Consider the following 19,735-nt stretch of genomic DNA (forward strand, 5'->3'; position numbering starts at 1 on the left):
TATGCAGCCATTTCCATATCATAGTAAAACTGGCTCATTGGAGAGGAGACGTGTGAAAGCAATTGATTTCTGTAGTGAATAAGCCTTTGTTTAAACTCATTCTAAGGCTTCTAACATGATGATACTATTTCCTCATATTACCACCTTTCCAGTATTGTTCTGTTGCCCACTAACTGCCATCTCGATGCATTCATTTATCACAAGTTTCATAAAGCTGTCAAATTCCTCAATATTCCTTGGACACATGTGCCCCTTTTTAATTTCAATTACAGCTTCTTGGCCCTAAATTTTTCAACTTGGGAAGGTAAGCTTTGCTCGTGATATTACTTGACAAGATCAAAGATGCATTGAAACAGAATTCATGGCCTCCCCCATGCTCCCATGGCAAGCCCATTAATATTTTAAAATAAATCCGAGACATCATATTATTTCATTGGTATATACTTCTCTAAGTATCTTTAACAGATTAGGACCTTTTTTTTTTTAAATATACCACAATATCAATGTCATACCTACAAAGTTAATGGTAATTTCTTTATGTAGTCTAATCCTTAGTTCGTATTCAATTTCTGCCAATTGTGTCAAAAAAATTTTTTTTAAAGAGTTCATGACTTCACGGATTGCCTGGGCAGCTCAGTCAGTTGAGTGACCGACTCTTGATGTTGGCTTAGGTCATGATCCCAGGGTTGTGGGATCGAACCTGGCATCCAGCTTAAGATTTGTGGGGCTTGCTTGCTTAAGATTCTCTCTCTTTTTGCCCCTCTCCCCTGCTCATGCTTGCTCTCTCCTCTCTAAAAAAAAAAAAAAAAAAAAGACTTGGTGACTTCAAATCAGGATCCTAACAAAATCCACATATTTCATTTAGTTGATATATCTTTAGCTCTTTGTTGATTTTGCCTTCCCCTCACCCCAATATTGTCATGCCATTTTGTTGAAGAGACCAGGTTATTTCTCCTACAGAATTTTCCACTTTTGGCTGATTGCATTTTTATGGTATTATTTAGCATATTCCTTTCTCCTCCATATGTTCTGTAAACTAGATCTAGATCTAGAGGCTACGTTTGATTCAGGTTTTATTTATTTTTTTGGCAAAACACTTCTCCACTGGGGATGCAGTGTACTTTCTATTGCATCACACCAGGCAGCACGTAATGTCTAGTTGTCTTAATTTTTGTAATGCACCAATCTTGATCAGCTTGATCTAGCTTTGTCAGCCCTCGCTAGCTAGCTAATTTTCTTTTAACAGATATATTATGTTCCACCCTCAGTAGTTCCTCCTCAGCGTGGGATCTGTCCTACAAAAGAGCTTGTGCTAGGTGTTGCCTGCCCTTTAGTGTCCTGGATGGGACCTTTCCTTGTACTCATTGGCAAAAGAGACCCTGCCAGGACTCCTCCCAGTTCTCACAGTGGTTCTTAGATTCACTTCTGGGTCTCTCATTTCTTTTTTTTTTGGGGGGGGGGGGCGGGGGGAAGCCTCTCACTTCAAATGGGGGAGCGGGGTCCCTTCCTTTGGATGAAGACTTGGCAATTTCTGGATTCTTTTTCTCTTTTGACCCTTACAAGACCACAGTTTCAAACCTCCACTGTAGCCAGCACAGTTGGGGTCACCCAGTTTTTGTTGCTAAGTGTAGTTTGACTCTACCCATTAGAGTTCTAGAGTTCCAGGGGTTGTTTTTCACCCGATTTTTGGTAAAGATGTTGCCTATAGACTTGTGGGTTTTTTCCCCCATCTTTGCTGCTATCACCATTTTTTTCTGAGGGCATCCTGGGAGCTCCCAAAACTACTCTGCTGCTATCACCACTCCCTTGCCTGTCTACACTCTTGGCATTTTAAAGTTTAAATTGCCTGCTATTTAACCTAAAGTTAATACAGCCTGCTACTGAAATAGTTTCATTGGACCACTACTAAAGTATTCGAGACATTTTTGCTCTTCAAGGATTGTGAGATATTTAAGCAAGTATAAATTCAAGTATGAATATCCTTGGGGCAACAGTTGGGCCAGCTCTTGTCTGACAACTTTAATATCCTATGTACATTTTCAGTGGGAACTATAACATGTTGCTATCCCTTATTGTGCAATTCAGAAAAGCAAAAGGTGCTCCTGGGCAAAGGGCAGCCAAGCAGGCCACCTGAAAAGCCCTGCATTCACTCTGATATTTGATCTGAACGAGAATGATACTAAATTCAGATACGTGTCTGCAAACTTGCCTTGGACAGCATTTGCTGGGTATGTTTTATTTATTGGAAGTAGAAAGGGAGATTAGCTGAACTCACTAAGAGGGCAAATCAGACGTAGGAATTTTGGAAGTTTAGGTCTAATTACAAATGTTAAGCACGCTGTTTTAAATGTAGTAATATGAGTTTTACTGTCCTAAATTTGCACATTATCTGCCTGAATCATTTTAGGCTCCATGTTGAGCTCAACTAAAAGCAAATAATCTGTTAGAATTGCACCTTTTGTGTTTTGCTCCAGGATCAGAATCAAACTGCCAAAATATGCACGTTAGCCAGTTAAAGGTTTTGTACAGAGAGTACAACCGGCTCGAGTGAGATTTACACTAGTGAATGAAGAGTGAAATTGTGCATCCCTGGTCATATTACTGCCATCACTGCATTACTGGTGTCTTGAGGCAAACCTGGAGGTAAAGAGCAGTGGATAGGAGCACAGACTCTGGAGTCAGACTAACCAGCCTTGAGTCCTTTCTCCACTGTTTTACTGGGTGACCTTTGGCAAGTGACTAAGTTTGGACATCTATAAAGTAGAAATAAAAACAGTCTGTAACTCATAGAGCTACTATGAGGATTAACTGAATGTAGGTAAAATATTCAAAACAGCACCTGGCTGTTTAGTAAGTACTGTGTTAAGTGTTTTCTACTATTATTATCTCCCCTCATGAGTTAGTTTGTTGGGTCATGTTCACACATCATATTCCAAAGAGTGAATACTGCCTTCCAGGATACAGCTGAGAAGGTCTCTCACAACCACCATCAAATATTGGGAGCATTAATTACTCATTTGTGGTGGCTGTGTCACTAATGAAAAAGATAGATCCTGTTGGGTAAGTAAACTGATCCCCAAACTGAAGCTTAATGCAGTAATTTTTGTGTTTCATTGCTTCTTCTGTTCAGAGTGATGATCTGCAGAAAGAATTTGTTATTGGAGCCATAATTTTCCACATGATATCTTCAGGCCCTGAAATTATTGATAGAGATTCTGATATGCTTGATTTTAACTCAGGACATACTTTATGTAATTAAGAAGCTCTTGAAGTAAGAGCTTTAACACATACCTACAGTTTCATAGTACGATTTTCTTGTATATTTTTTAGAAAAAATTCACAGAGTAACTAATTTTTCCTTAAGTAATGTGAACATTAGATTAAAAAAATTTACAGTGTTGAAACACATTATTTGGAGATAAATTATGGAGTGATTGTTTTATATAAGCATTTTCCATAATTCCAGTATAGTATTTAAATTCAATGTGTAGTCAACTTCTCAGAGATACATTTTGTGTAAAGTGAGATTCCTTTGTATCCCAGTGATGTTTTGTTTTTTCTTTATTTGACACAAAACGATAGGAACATCAGCAAATCAAATTTTAATTCCAAATTGCTTTAGTTTGATTTGAATTTAAAATCTGTAACATTGCACTTGACCCTTTAAGAGCACTTCATAGGCCTGTCATTCAAATCCTAATGCAATGCTGTTAGATGACTACCCTTCAGAAGGACAAATGTATAAGAAAAGTCTGTCTTTGTATAGCTTTCACAGTTTTCATTGGCAGTCAGATGCCCAGCAAGAATTAACAAGACCTATCTAACTTAAGAAATACAGAAGTTATGGGGCACCTGGGTGGCTCAGTTGGTTGAGTGGCTTACTTCATTCAGTTCAGGTCATGATCTCACGGTTCGTGAGTTAGAGCCCCACTTCAGGCTCTGTGCTGACAGCTCAGAGCCTGGAGCCTACTTTGGATTCTGGGTCTCCCTCTCTCTCTCTCTGCCCATCCCCGATTGCTCGCTCTCTCTCTCTCTCTCAAAAAATAAACATTAAAAAAAATTTTAAATAAAAGAAAGAAGTACAGAAGTTAGGGGCACCTGGCTGGCTCAGTCAGTAGAGCATGCAACTCTTGATGTCAAGGTTGTGAGTTCGAGCCCCATGTTGGGTGTAGAGATTACTTACATGAGAGAAAGAAAAGAAAAGAAGTTAAATTTATCAGAATCCAGAATATCTGGTTTGAAATATTTCCAGTTTGAGGGGGAAACTTGATAACCATTTTATAGGAATGGGAAGTAATATGTAGTAAACTCAGTTATCTTCTCGAGTTTCTCCTTACAACACATTATAGTATCAGAATAGCAAGTCCTGGGAGGATCCCAGCCATGAGACCTCTAGATCTCTGCTCTGCACTAACTCTTCTCTAAAACTAAGATACTGGATGTCTTTGTTAGTCCAAAAATCTGATAAAGATTTTTAGTCATTAAGTACAAGTATTTAATTTGTGTGGCTAATTTTAACCAAAACAATTTATCTTCTTCTTATTTTTTTAACATTTATTTATTTTTGAGAGAGTGTGCGCACACACACAAGTTGAGGAGGGATGGAGAGAGATGGAGACCAAGGATCCAAAGAGGGCTGGGCGATGAAGGCACAGGGCCTGATATGGGGCTGGAATTCACGTACCAGGGGATCATGCCCTGAGCCCAAGTCAGCACTTGGCATTTAAACTACTGAGCCACCTAGGCACCCCCGAACAATTTAGAATAAGATTACCCACACAATGGTATTTCTTCACTCTTTTTAACCCATGCCCATGTTTTGTCAAAATAAAATGTGTTCCCTATTTTAATGTTATTATAAATTTCAAAATAAATTACCCTCCACATAAAACTAAATAGAAGAAAGATAATTTTAGAAGAAAAAACTTAGATTTCAAAAGATAAATACTGTTATCTCTATTGCATGTAGTAATGGGAAGGTTGAGTCCCATTATTTGAGCCATTATTATGAGTCTCATTATTGCCCCAAAGCAGCTTTTCTATCCAAAGAAGAGTAGAAGGTAAGATAACAACAACAACAACAACAACAGCAACAGGCTCATGTGAACTGCAGCCAGTATCAATTTGTATCTTTAAACTGCACAATACCTCCCACCATCACCAGACCTGGTAGTCAATACCTCTCTGGCAGATGACTGATGGGGAGTCTATTCTCAATCCCTCCATCCCCCCCCCCCCCACATACACATGACTAATGAGTAAAAATAAAACAAGTACTTTCAAACAGACAATGTAATGGTCTATTTATAGTACATAAATCCTCATCCTCAGTTTTTGAAATATGACTTTTCTCCCCCTGCCTGAATCATGTTGCTGTAAAGACCTTACAGTTCACCCTCTTATTTAGGATAGGAAATCTGATACTTGAACATCTCCAAAAATACAATATCTACCCTTTTCAGTAAAACTGCTAGCTTATCTCTGATTGATTTATTTATGTATGTTTTAAAGTTACAAATAACCACACTTACTTAAACTTGTATGTTGGAAGGAATTTGATGAGATTTCTAAAAAAAATTTTCATTATTGAAGTATAGTTGACAATGTTACATTAGTTTCAGGTGTACACTATAGTGATTCTACAATTCTGTATATGACTTAGCGCTAGTGCTCACTGTGATAAGTGTACTTGGTGACACTTTTTGATCAATTTACCAAAATGCCTTTAGAACAAGATTTTAGGGTCTAAGGAAGCTTTAGAAATTTTTCAGATATATTCCTAGAAAAATGACAGACCAGAGTATTGAGGTTTATTCCCAAAGTACTTTTCTACAGAAATAGCTTTGGGATTTCCACAAATCCTGAATTTGACTAAAATTTAACATTTTATTTATTTTTTTTTTACGCTTTTATTTATTTATTATTTATATCTTAAAGATATTTATTTATTGGGGCACCTGGGTGGCTCAGTCAGTTAAGCATCTGACTTCGGCTCAGATTATGATCTCCCAGCTCATGAGTTCAAGCCCCACATCGGGCTCTGTGCTGACAGCTCAGAGCCTGGAGCCTGCTTCAGATGCTGTCTCCCTCTCTCTCTGCCCCTTCCCTGCTTGTGCTCTGTCTCTTTCTCAAATATAAACAGACATTAAAAATATATATTTATGTATTGTGAAAGAGAGAGAGCAAGAACGAATGGGGTAAGGGCAGAGAGAGACAGACAAAATCCAAGGCAGGCTCCGTGCTTTCAGCATGACAGCTGATGCAGGGCTCCATCTCACAAACTGTGAGATCATGACCTTAGTCGAAATCAACAGTCAGACGCTTAATCGACTGAGCCACCAGGCGCCCCTAAGACTTTATTTTTAAGTAATCTGTATATCCAACGTGAGGGCTCGAACTTTACAACCCCAAGGTCAAGAGTTGCATATTATACTGACTGAGCCAGACAGGTGCCCCAAAATTTAACATTTTAAAGCATTTTAACTATTTTAAAACCAAGTTTAATTTTTTTTTAGTGTTTATTTATTTTAAGAGAGAGAAAGAGCACAACTGGGGTACAGGGGAGGGGGTGGGGCATCGGTGGAGAGAGAGGTAGAGAGAGAGAGACAGAGAGAGAGAGAGACAGAATGAATAGTCCATGCAGGCATCTATTCCCAAGAACTGTGAGATCTTGACCTGAGCCAAAATCAAGAGTCGGACACTTAACCAACTGAACCACCCAGGCGCCCCTAAAACGAAGTTTTAAAAGCAGCACACGTGTAAATGTGTTAAATGCCAAATTACTCAAATGTGGTTGAGGTATTTCTTGAGTGACCCAGGGATTTAACACAAAGGAAGAGTCTCCAGTGAAGCTACGGAAAATGTATTCTGGATCATAAAAAAGAGAGAGATTGGAGGAGAGGAATGGATGGAGAGAAAGGAAGAGTGGGTGACAGGTTTCCTAAAGTCAAATTTCAGTAGTCTTAGAACTGCAGCAGCAAGAATCTATTGGGAAGAATATCTAACCTACACTAGGGAGGAGGATGAGGAAGTTTTCAAAAAGGGGGGCTCTAAGTGCTGTACATTTCCTTCATGTCATTTCATCCTCACAGTAACTCTGTGAGGCAGCTGTTATTATTCTTAGATGACAGATGGGAAAACTGAATCATTGAAGAATTCCAGTTAAATATGAAGCAAAGAAACTGTTTTAGTGTATAAAGAAAGAATATACAACATATTACAGACTCTGAGGGAGGTGATCCAAATTAGGTGAAAATCTGCTACTGACCAGTATTTCCTCTCATTTAAGGATGGAGACATTCCAAAACAGCTAACTTTGAGGCCTGTGGGAATCGATATGATGTGGCAAGTAGAATCTAGTAGTTTGTATTTCCATGTTGCCGATGTTTAGTCCATACTGATTAGATGCTGTCAACATGTCCACTTTGAAAAACAGTACATGTTTTAAAGAAATAACACATTTAGAAATGTCACAATAAATGAAACAATAGCTTGATTAGTTTGAGTTAACATTTATTTTCCAGTTGGATAATTTCAAAAATTATGTAACGCAGCTCAGCGTTCCTAAACAAACTTTTTATGTGTGACAGAAAGCAACAGATCTCTTAAAACTTGGGAAATAAGGCAAAGTAAAGATAGAGAATAAAAATCGCCCCTAATCCTACCATCCAGATTTAAGCAAAATGCATTTTTAGTATAATTACTTCCTTCTCTGGTTATTGCTGCATAGTAGCTCTGAACTTTATGTAATGTACACGTACAATGATTTTTAGTAAGTTTACAAAGTTGTGCAAATATTTTCACACAAATAAATACAATATTAGAAGATTTTCATCATCCGTAAAAGAAACCCCATCCCTATTTTCCCCTAAACCTCTTCTTGCTCTGATTGACTACTACTGTGCTTTCTATCTGTATAAATTTGCCTTTGCTGGACATTTCAGATTAATGGAATCATTTAGTAGATAGTATTTTGTCTCTGGCTTCTTTCACTTAATGTTTTCAAGGTCCATCCATTTAGTAGCACGTCAAAGAAGTATTCTGTTGCCTTTTATTGCTGGGTCATTTTCCATTGTATGTAGATATACCATATTTTGTTTATCCATTCATTAGCTGGTGGACATTTGGGTTGTTTCCACTTCTTGGCTATTACGAATAATGCTTCTGTGAACATTCACGTGCAAGTTTTCTGCGGGTGTAGTTTCATTTCTCTTTGGCTTATACTTAAAAGTAGAATGGCTAGATGATATGGTAGATTTGTGTTGGAGTTTTTTAAAACTGCCAAATTGTTTTCCAAAGTGGCAGTAACATTTACTTTCCCATCAGCACTGCTTTGGGGTTCCAGTGCCTCTACATTCTGGCCAGCACTCGTTATTTTCTCTCTTTTTTATTATAGCCACTCAAGTTAGGTGTGAAACGGTATCTTGTTGTGGTTTTAATTTGCATTTTCCTAAGGGTTAATGATGTTGAACATTCCTTCATGTACTTATTAGCAATTCGCATGTCCTCTTTGTTCACATGTACTTTCAAATTGTCCATTTTTTCAGTTGTGTTGCTTGTCTTGCTAGTAAGGAGTCTTTCATGTAAATACAAGTCCTTTATTAGATATATGATTTGCAAATAATTTCACCCAGTCTGTGACTTTGCATTTTCTTAATGGTGTCTTTTGAAGTACAAATTTTCTAGTATAATAAAATCCAACTTATTAGGGGCTGGGTGGCTCAGTCGGTTAAGTTGGACACTTAACCGACTGATTCATGATCTGATTTTGGCTCAGATCATGATCTCTTCCTTCATAAGATTGAGCCCCACATTGATTCTCTCTCCCTCTCTCCGTCTCAAAATAAATAAACTTAAAAAAAGTTTATCAATTTTTTTCTATTTACAGATTGTTCTTTTGGTCTGAAATCTGTTTCTTCTAAAGTTTATAGTTATGGGGCGCCTGGGTGGCTCAGTTGGTTGAGCATCTGACTTCGGCTCAGGTCATGATCTTGCAGTCCGTGCGTTTAAGCCCCACGTCAGACTCTGTGCTGAAGTTCAGAGCCTGGAGCCTGCTTCAGATTCTGTGTCTCCCTTTCTCCCTGCCCATCCCCTGCTCACGCCCTGTCTCTCTCTCTTTCAAAAATAAATAAACATAAAAATAATATTTAAACAACTTAAAAAAAGTTTTATAGTTTTACTTCTTATATTTAGGTCTGACCTATTTTGAGTTGATTTTGTGTCATGGTGAAATGTGAAGGACTAAATGCATTGTTGTAATTTCTTGAGGTTAAATGAAGTATTCTAGTCAACTACTAGTAAATTCTTTTTTTTTAATGTTTATTTATTTTGAGAGAGAGAGGAAGTGGGAGAGGAGGAGGAGGGGGGAGAGAGAGAGAGAGAGAGAGAGAATCCCAAGCAGGCTCTGCACTGTCAGCACAGAGCCAAACACAGAGCTCCATCTCATGAACCGTGATAGCATGACCTGAGCCAAAATCAAGAGTTGAATACCACCCAGGTGCCCTAGTCAGCTACTAGTGAATTCTTGACAAAAGAATGGTTGTCTGCTTCCTGGAAATGTCATTATATTCCAAAATATGTACAGCTTTGAGAGAGACCAGCTGAAGCCATGAGGGATGAGACCAGCTAGCCAGAGCACCTGATGAAACTGAGGACATTTGGGGTGACATGTCAAGACCTTTTGCCCCCTCAGGGTGCATGGGTGGCTCAGTCAGTTAAGCGTCTGACTCGTAGTTTCAGCTCAGGTCATGATCTCATGGTTTCGTGAGTTCAAGCCCCACATCTTGCTCTGTGCTGGCAACACGGAGCCTTTTTGGGATTTTCTCTCTCTCTCTCTCTCTCTCTCTCTCTCTCTCTCTCTGCCCCTCCCCTGCTCACACTGTCCCTCTCTCGAAATAAACTTAATTTAAAAAAAATAAAAGCTTGCCCCCTCAATCCAGCATTCTATGGTTTAAGAGCTATGACCGAATTAAAGAAATTATCATCACACCTGTGTTTCTGTTTACTCTGTTCCTTGCTGTCTTGTACCTGGTAAGCACTCAATTCTTGTTATTTAGTCTGACTTGATGTTGAGAAAGGTGAACTTCATGACCTTGTAGGTGTGCACTTTAATGAGTCTTCTGTGCTCTGCCACTCCATGTATGGTTCCTGCTCCAGACCTACTAAATCAGATTCTATATTTTAACAAGCTCCCCCAAGGGATTTGTGTGCTCATTAAATTTGATAAGCATTGGTCTATAGCAGAGCAGACTATAGCCGGCAGACCACATCCAGTTGCTGACTTTTATAAATAAAGTTTTCTTGGAACACGCTACACCCATGGCTTTACATATTATTTATATCATGTGGGCTGCCTTCATTCTGCAGTAGCAGAGTAACTAGTTGAGAGAGAGACCATATGGCCCTCAGAGCCTAAAATACTACCTGGCCCTTTGCAGGAAAAGCTTTTCTGAACCCTGAACTAGGGGAAAAGAAGGAAAGTTCCCAAATGGTGATGTGTGGCAGAAGAATTACTGGGAGTCAGAGGTTATCCAGGTCAGAACAGAGTTTGACCAAAGAGCAGACTAAGCCGTTTATAGAACATATACCTTGACACACACACACACACACACACACACACACACACACACATATCATCTATTAAAATTAGTATGCCTCTTAGGTAAAAGAAAATAGGAAAGCCTGAAGTGTAATTATTGAGAATGTTAATAAAAATAAACCTCATACCTAAATATCCTTAATATACTGATAAAAATTTAGATATTTAAGCAATAAGCAAATATAACTAATATAGCCAATATGACATAGACTTATACACACAGACACACCAACAAACAAACCCTCTTCACTCTAATACATGACCCCAAGATCAAGAGTCGCATTCTCTTCTGACTGACCCAACCAGGCACCCCTCTCTCCTTAAAAAAGAAATTTTTTTATTTAAAAAAAAATCTTAATGTTTATTTTATTTTTGAGAGAGAGAGAGAGAGACAGAGCACGAGTGGAAGAGGGGTAGAGGTGGGGGGAGACAATGTGAAGCAGGCTCCAGGCTCTGAGCTGTCAGCATAGAGCCTGACACGGGGCCCAAACTCACCAACCGTGAGATCATGACCTGAGTTGAAGTCAGATGCTCAACTGACTGAGGCACCCAGGCGCTCCCCCACCGCAAATTTTTTTGAAATTTTATTTTAGAGAGAGAGCACATGGAAACAAGAGGGGCAAAGGGAAAAGAGAGAGAGAGAGAGAGAGAGAGAGAGAGAGAGAGAGAGAGAGAGAATCTCAAGCAGGCTCCATGCTTAGTGCAGAGCCAATGGAGGGCTCAATCCCACAACCCTGGGATCATTAACTGAGTTGAAATCAAGACTTGGCAGCTTAACTGACTGAGCCACTCAGACACCCCTCTTATTTTTTTTAATGTATGTTTATTTTTGAGAGGAGAGAGAGAGAGAGTGCAAGTGGGGAAGGGGCAGAGAGAGAGGGAGACACAGAATCTGAAGCAGGCACCAGGCTCCCCAGCTGTCAGCATAGAGCCTGATGTGGGGCTCAGGCCCACAAACCATGAGATCATGAACTGAGCTCAAGTCAGATGCTTACCTGAGTAAGCCACCCAGGCACCCCACCCCTCTCCTTTTTAAAGAGTAAGCTTTTTATTTGGAATCATTTTAGATTTATGAAAGAGTTGCAAAGATAGAGAATTTCTGAATACCAGACCCATTTCCTCTAATGTTGTCATTTCATCTTTGGTATATTTATCACATCTAAAAAACCAACATGGGTAGCATTATTATTAACTTTCTAAGTTTGTTTGTTTATTTATTTATTTATTTGTAATCTCTACGCCCAACGTGGGGCTCAAATTTACAACCCCAAGATGAAGAGTTGCATCCTTTTCTGAATGAGTCAGTCAGGTGCCCCTCACCAATTTTTTATTACTGTCCTTGTTCTCTTCCAAGATACCACATTGCGTGTGGTCACCATTATCTCCTTAATCTGCTGTGATCTGTAACAGTTTCTCACATTTCCCTTGTTTTTCCTGATCTTGACAGTTTTGGGAAACACAGGTCAGATATTTTTTAGAATGTCCTTTGGTTTTGTCTAATGTATTTTCACATGATTAGAATGGGGTTATGGGTTTGGGGAAGAACACCACAGAGATGAAATACTTTTCTCATCACCTCATATCAGGGGGACATGACACCACTGATGATGTTAGCCTTCATCACTTGGTTGAGGTGGTGTGTGCCAGGTTTCTCTACGGTGAGGTTCCCATTTTCCACTTCCATATGCTGTCCTTTGGAAGTGAGTCACTAAGTCCAGGTCACCTTCCAATGGGTGGGAGAAATTAAGCTCCCTGGAGGACTTCCTGGAGGAGAGAGTATCAACATACATACAGGTATCTCCTTCTATTAGTAAGATTTTGCTTTTAGGAAAGATCTACATTAGTACCTGTTGTCATTAACTGAAAGAAATCCAAAGAGCATTTCATGTTTATGACAAAATAGTGTCGAGCATCCGTGTTGCAGTGAGCAGTCACAAAGGCAGCACACCTCAAGCAGCAAGAGTGGCCCCACCAAGTTCCTTCCTTGGCAGCTACATTCCGCATGCCAGCATCAAGCCACCAGAGCTTCGGACTGTGTCTCTGAGGATCAGTGCTTTCTCTCGATTTATTTTTTACATCCCTTAGGCATCAGAAAAACCTAAAAGGTTACTTTTTTGTGTCTGGGAATGCTCAAAATTTTTCCCATATACATTAATGGTAATTGCTTCTTTGCTTCACCACCGTTTTGGCTTAGTAAAGGTTTCCCAGGAACATTCTACTTTCGGATAGCTGGGGGAAACCTGTATGTGGGATTCTTCTGTCCTGTTTATTTATTTATTCAATCGTGTATTTATCAGTATGTACTCATGTGTACTTATTTTATACTTTGGGTAATAATCCGATACTGTTATTTGTTGTCCAGATTGTTCCAGCTTTGTCTTCCAGATTGTCTGGTCTATCTCTTTTTTAACAGGATTTATTGAGATATAATTCACATACTATACAAGTCACCCATTTAAAGTATACAATTCAGGGGCACCTGGGTGGCCCAGGCAATTGAGCATCCGACTCTCGACTTCAGCTCAGGTCATGACCTCCCAGTTCCTTGGGTTCGAGCCCTACGTTGGGCTCCCCACTGACTGTGCAGAGCCTGTGTGGGATTCTCTCTTTCTCCCTCTCTCTCTCTACCCCTCCCACACACTCATGCCCTCTCTCTTTCTCTCTCTCAAATAAATAAAGTGTGCAATTCAATGGCTTTTATATACTCACACTTGTGCAACCATCACACCTCCCATCCCAAACTCCCATCCCTGGCAACCCTTCATCTACTTACTATCTCTAGAGATTTTCCCATTGTGGACATTTCATATAAATGGAATCATGCAATATATTTTCCTTGTGATTGGCTTCTTTCAGTTAGCAGAATGTTTCCAAGGTTCATCTGTTTAATCTTTTTCTTTTTTTTGTTTCATTTCTTATTTTTATATGATTTCTGTCTAGTCTCTATAATCTTTTTTTTCTTTTTTCTCTTTTGAGGGAGAGAGAGCATGAGCAGGGGAGGGACAGAAAGAGAGAGAAGAATACCAAGCAAGCTCCACATTATCAGTGCAGAACCCAAATTCACAAACCGTGAGATCATGACCTGAGGTGAAATCAAGAGTTGGATGCTTAACCAGCTGAGCCACCCTGGCACCCCATCTATCCAGTCTCTATAATCTTTATTCAGATCTTGCTTTTACATAATAGTAATCCATGTGGGTATAGAATTTGGTGTTCTGATTTGTGACTTAACATTATTTTATCTACATTTTCCCATTTTTCTGCAAAGTCTGCGTATTTATTTTAATGGTTAAAATACATCAAGTTGGTGTCCATTTAACACTTGGTTCTCTGTAGTATCTGAGCTTGTTTCATTTTTCACTAGTATAAATATGTTGCTATTTTTTCACGCGTATGGATTTTAAATTATACCTTAGGATAGATTCTCAAGACTGAAATGCTTCAGTTAAAAGGTAGAATAATTTTCATGATTTTTTTTTTTTGGTTAAATTGTATCAGGTTACATTGTAGGAAATTTGTAACAATTTAAGGGGCCACTAACAATGTATACAGACACCTGTTTCCTTATAATCTTAGCATGTCTTTCCAGTTTAATACACAATGAGAGGAAATGAAAGAAGTCAGTGTGTTAAATGTTTTACAAGAATTACATTATTTACCCCATTTAATCTTCCACCGCCTCTCTGTAAGCTGCCTTTTACTCCCAGTTGACAGAGCAAGGGCTGGGTGCCAAAGGCTTCAGGGGTTACAGCCAGAGGGCAAATACCAAAGGTCAAGTCCTGGAAGATTGCAGAACTCCAAGCCAGGTCATTAAGAACTAAGGCCAGAGAAAGAATGGGAGCCAAGGCACCGGATCCAAGAGGACAAAGACCCAGGAAAGCCTGAGCTAGAATGATTCAACAGGAGGTGCTCCTGATGAATTCCAAAACATATCTCTTTAGTGCCTTTTTGTAGGATCCAGCCAGGGCTTTGTGAGTGGACCTGGTTCATTTAAAGCTACCAGAAGAGAATAAACCCTTGGCTAACCTCTTGATATACTTTGTTTACACTTAGTTTTAAAAAATACAGTTGCCATACTTGCATGCATATTTACATGTAAATGTATAGAAACTCCAGAAAGATATACACTAAAGGTAAAAACATTGGTTTTCTTTGAGAAAACTGACAGGCTTTGGGGCAGGAATTAGGGTACCAGGGTAATTTATATCTCTGCTTTGTTTGAATACTTATATGATTATTATTTCATTCATTCAGTAAACATTTATTGGATATTCTCTATATACTAGGCACTGTGCAAAATCTGAAATAAGATATGGACCCTACCCACAAGTTCATGTTCTAGTATAGTGTTTTTTCAAACTTTTGGGCCACAGGTCTCTAGTGGCTTCTGAAATTAAAAATCAGTGGGTCATACTGAATTATAACCCAAAGTATAAAATAAAATATCCATGAGTTTCTATTGATACAAACAAGTGATTTAATAAATAAATAAATAAATAGGTACAATAGACAGAACTCCTGTGCAGTAGAATTCCAAATAATTTACACAGGTACTTCTCCCTCAAAGAGATGGAACATAACTTTCCACCCCTTAAATTTAGGCTACATATAATGACTTCCCTCGAAAAAGTACAGTATACAAAGGGGGGAATAAACTTACAGGAGAGAAACCTGACAAAAACTATCTCAGCCAGGTGACCAAGGTCAATATCAACAGTGATAGATTATGTTGATAGTATGTGCCTTTCACGTGTTGTGATGAAAATATCACTTTACCTCTATGGTCTTCCTCCCCAAAACCCATAACCAGTCTAATCATGAGTAAAGCATCAAACAAACCCAATAGAAGGACATTCTATAAAATACCTGACCAGTATTTTTTAAAACTCTCAAGGTCATCGAGGCGCCCGGGTGGTTCAGTTAGTTGAGTCCGACTTCGGCTCAGGTCATGATCTCAGGGTTCATGAAATCAAGCCCCACAATGGCCTCTGTGCTGACAGTTCAGAGCCTGGAGCCTGCTTCAGATTCTGTGTCTCCTTCACTCTGCCCCTCCCCTGCTCATTCTCTTTCTCTCTCTCAAAAATAAATAAAAATTAAAAAATAAAAAAAAAAAAAACTGTCAAGGTCATCAAAAACCTGAAAAACTGTCAGCACCAAGAGAACTCTAAGGAGACATGAAGATTAAATATAATGTGGTATCCTAGATAGGGTCCTGGAGCAGAAAAAGGGCATTTGGTAAAAAATAAGGAAATGTGAATAAAGTATAGACTTCAGTTAATAATCATGTACTGTATTGCTATTCATTAATTGTAACATAAGATGTTAATAATAAAGGAAATGGGGTATGGGTATATGGGAACTCTGTACTGTCTTTGCAATTTTTTCTATAAATCTAAAACTGCTCTAAATATATGAATTTAAAAAAAAACAGTGTCCCATAACTAGCATTTTTCCTCAACATTTCATTGCAACAGTTTTCAAATATACTACAAAGTTGAAAGAATTGCACAGTGAATTTGTGTATGTTCACCACCAAGATTCTACCATTAACATTTTACTATATTACTTTATCATGTATCTAACCATCTATTATTTCTCTATCCATCCATTAATTTATCTTAGTTTTTTGGTGCATTTCAAAGTAAACTATAGATATCAATATACTTCTCCCAAATACATGAATATCATTAACTAAAGTATTAGTTTATTTTTATGTAAAATTTATATAAAATACATGAATTTTTTAAAATTTTTTTTTAATTTTTGAGAGAGTGAGAGACAGAGCACAAGAGAGGGAGGGGCAGAGAGAGGGAGACACAGAATCCAAAGCAGGCTCCAGGCTTTGAGATATCAGCACAGAGCCCCAGGTAGGGCTCGAACCCATGAACTGTGAGATCATGACCTGAGCTGAAGTCAGGGGCTTAACCAACTGAGCAACCTAGGCACCACTAAATTCATGAATCTTTTTTTTTTTTTTTTTAATTTTTTTTTTCAACGTTTATTTATTTTTGGGACAGAGAGAGACAGAGCATGAACGGGGGAGGGGCAGAGAGAGAGGGAGACACAGAATCGGAAACAGGCTCCAGGCTCTGAGCCATCAGCCCAGAGCCCGACGCGGGGCTCAAACTCACAGACCGCGAGATCGTGACCTGGCTGAAGTCGGACGCTTAACCGACTGCGCCACCCAGGCGCCCCATATTCATGAATCTTTAATGTACATTTGGTACATCCATATATCTTGTGTAACCCAAATACCTCACAAGTACATTTTTTATAAAATGTCATAGAAATCACTAGAGTACAATACATATAGTACGGGTAGGTGTTGTTTGGTAAACTTCGTATATATTTGAATCAGATATATATGTACCTGTATGCTGGGTCACAATGTAAAATACATCTCTTACTGTCACAATGAAAAAGTGAAATCACTGGTCTTGTAGGGCAGCTCAGCATATAATGAAATAATGATTATACAGGATGAAAACTTTTATAAGATACAGTAATAAGTTCAAGGAGAAAATAGCCAGCTCTTTATGGTTAGAAAGAGGGGACTGGGGGACACCTGGGTGGCTCAGTCGGTTAAACATCTGACTCTTGATTTCGGCTCAGTCGTGATCTCACATGTTTGTGGGTTTGAGCCCTGTGTCACGCTCCCCACCAAGAGTGGGGAGCTTGCTTGGGATTCTCTCTCTCTCTCTCTCTCTCTCTCTCTCTCTCTCTCTGTCTCTCTCTCTCCCTCTCTCCCCCTCCCTCCCCTGTGCTCGCTAGCGCATGCACACACACTCTCTCAAAATAAATGAATATACTTGAAAAAAAAAAGAAAGAGGGGATTGGGATAAGCAGGAAAGGCTTCACTGAAGAAAAAAGGTGATATATTATCATAATAACATTTGCTAACACCTATATAGCACCTAACTGGCAAACACTGTTTTAAGAACATCACATATACTGGGGCGCCTGGGTGGCTCAGTGGGTTAAGTGTCCAACTCTTGATTTTGGTTCAGGTCATGATCCCAGGGTAGTGGGCTCCATGCTGGGCACGGAGCCTGCTTGGGATTCTCTCTCTTCCTCTGCCCCTCCTCCATTCACTCTCCCCCTCCCTCTCTCTCTCAAAATAAAACAAACTAAAAAAAATGTAAAAATAAAATAAATGTTAATGTTTAAGAAAAAAAAACATATATATATATATACACACACACACACACACACACACTAACTCCTCTAATCCTCACAACCCAGAAAGTACTATTGTTATTCCAATTGTACCATGGACTGAGTACTAAAAGATTAGTAACTTGCCCAGGATCACAAAACTAACTGTGAAGCCCCAATGCATACATTTTTACTATTATGCTGTATGAGGACTTTATGTTTTCCTGGTGGAAATTTGCTTCTTAACTTGAAGGATTTTATTTCAATCACTTTTATGGGGGTAAGATTGTTTTTGTCTAATATTACGTGTATGTGTGTGTGTGTGTGTGTGTGTGTGTGTGTACTAGAATAATCTGGAGCTAGAAAGGATATTAGCCATCATCAAATACCACTTTCATTTCTAGAAACTTCATATTCTACCATTTTCATGCATTGTCATAGTTTGGTATTTCCCAAATTGTGCAGCAGCATTAGAGAAATTGACTTGATTGTTCCCAGAGCTACCTAAAGTTGATGCTTATTTAGTTTAAATGAACACTAATGACACTAATACACTGAGCAAGGCATAGAGGCAATGTCATAAAGCGAGCATTATATTCTAAGTCAGGATACCCGAATTCAGGACTTCACTCTACATCTCAGATTATCAGTTTTCCCATCTGCAAAATGAAGGGAGTGCACATTGGGGAAGACAGATGTGAGGTGCATATGTTGCCACACCCTGCTTCCTAACCCACAACTGACATTACTAATCATTCAAGGCATCTTTGAACCTGAACAGTTCCAGAATCCTTCCCAACATGGTGCTCAAAGCAGCTAATACAGTTAGTCACAGTTGGCACCCAAGTTGAAATCTATTTGTCATCTTTGGATAGGACAGTTTGTAAAGACTTCCAGTTCTAACTCCCAGACTACACCATCAGAAATATGACAGTGATGCCCAATTCAGTATGTATTTCAATCTTTCCAGTCTGTCTTTTCTGTAGGCATTAAGTTTCCATCATATGGGGTCTTGGGACATTGATCTGCTCATATTCTACTACGACTGTACCAGCCTCCCTCATCTTGGCCTTTAGGCATCCTAGCACCCTTTGCAGAATGCTTTCCCCAATGAAATTTCCCTTCTTCATTCGTCCTTGATTCACACAGGCTCTTGGGCGTGGAATCCCCTAACTTCTGGCAATCAAACATCTTCCCCAGCTTTGTGTGTTGCTGAATGCAGAGTTTTATAAACACAGGAAGTTCATACCTGCTCCCTGGCCACTCCCAGCACTTGTCTAAGCATATTCTTTCCTTACTGCCCTACCTGAGTTTCATAATTATTTGACTTCCCTCCTCCCTGATGATGAGTAACCAGGATAGTTGCTTAAAGCATTCATCTTCTGTTCTCAAACATGTACTTGTCTCTGAGTCTCCACATTGTATATTTCGGCATTGTGTATTTTATAATAGAGTTTACAGTTTTGCTTGGCCACTATTACCACTGTGTAATCCTACAGTTATAAATTGTGTAATTGTTTATGAGCATGCAGGAAAAAAAAAAGATGATGTATTCGAGTCTTTAGATGCCTTCAGCTACTATTTTCAAGACTTGCATCCTAATGACTGTCAATTCAACACGCCCTTGTTTGCCATCCTTGCTCTTGAAGTCAGTGGGAAGGAATGCTGTGCTTGTTAAGGTAGAAACCAATTTGATCTGTTGGTGTATCATCTCAATGTGATCATTTTACATCCCATTTTACCACTTAATGCAACCAAGACAATAAGAGGCAAAGGTTTGGCCATGAGTACCTTTGTGACAATATTTTATTTTCTTCTACCTGGCAGCTGGAATCCAGAGTCTAGGACTGTAATTTCTAACTTTTGTGAAGATTGTTTTAAATTTTTTTTAATGTTTCTTTATTTTTGAGATAGAGAGACAGAGCGTGAGCCGGGAAGGGACAGAGAGAGAGACACAGAATCCAAAGCAGGCTCCAGGCCCTG

At 39.0% G+C, this 19,735-nt stretch overlaps 1 protein-coding gene and 1 pseudogene across 3 annotated transcripts in view; one reads left to right on the plus strand and one right to left on the minus strand.

Moving 5' to 3' along the window:
* Positions 1-19,735, plus strand: part of AP4S1 (adaptor related protein complex 4 subunit sigma 1) — a 50,295-nt gene that overhangs the window by 7,264 nt on the left and 23,296 nt on the right. The window lies entirely within an intron of this gene.
* LOC125168104 (small nuclear ribonucleoprotein G-like) lies at positions 97-18,943 on the minus strand (annotated as a pseudogene).

The sequence above is a fragment of the Prionailurus viverrinus genome, chromosome B3 (assembly GCF_022837055.1).
Source record: "Prionailurus viverrinus isolate Anna chromosome B3, UM_Priviv_1.0, whole genome shotgun sequence".
NCBI lineage: Eukaryota > Metazoa > Chordata > Mammalia > Carnivora > Felidae > Prionailurus > Prionailurus viverrinus.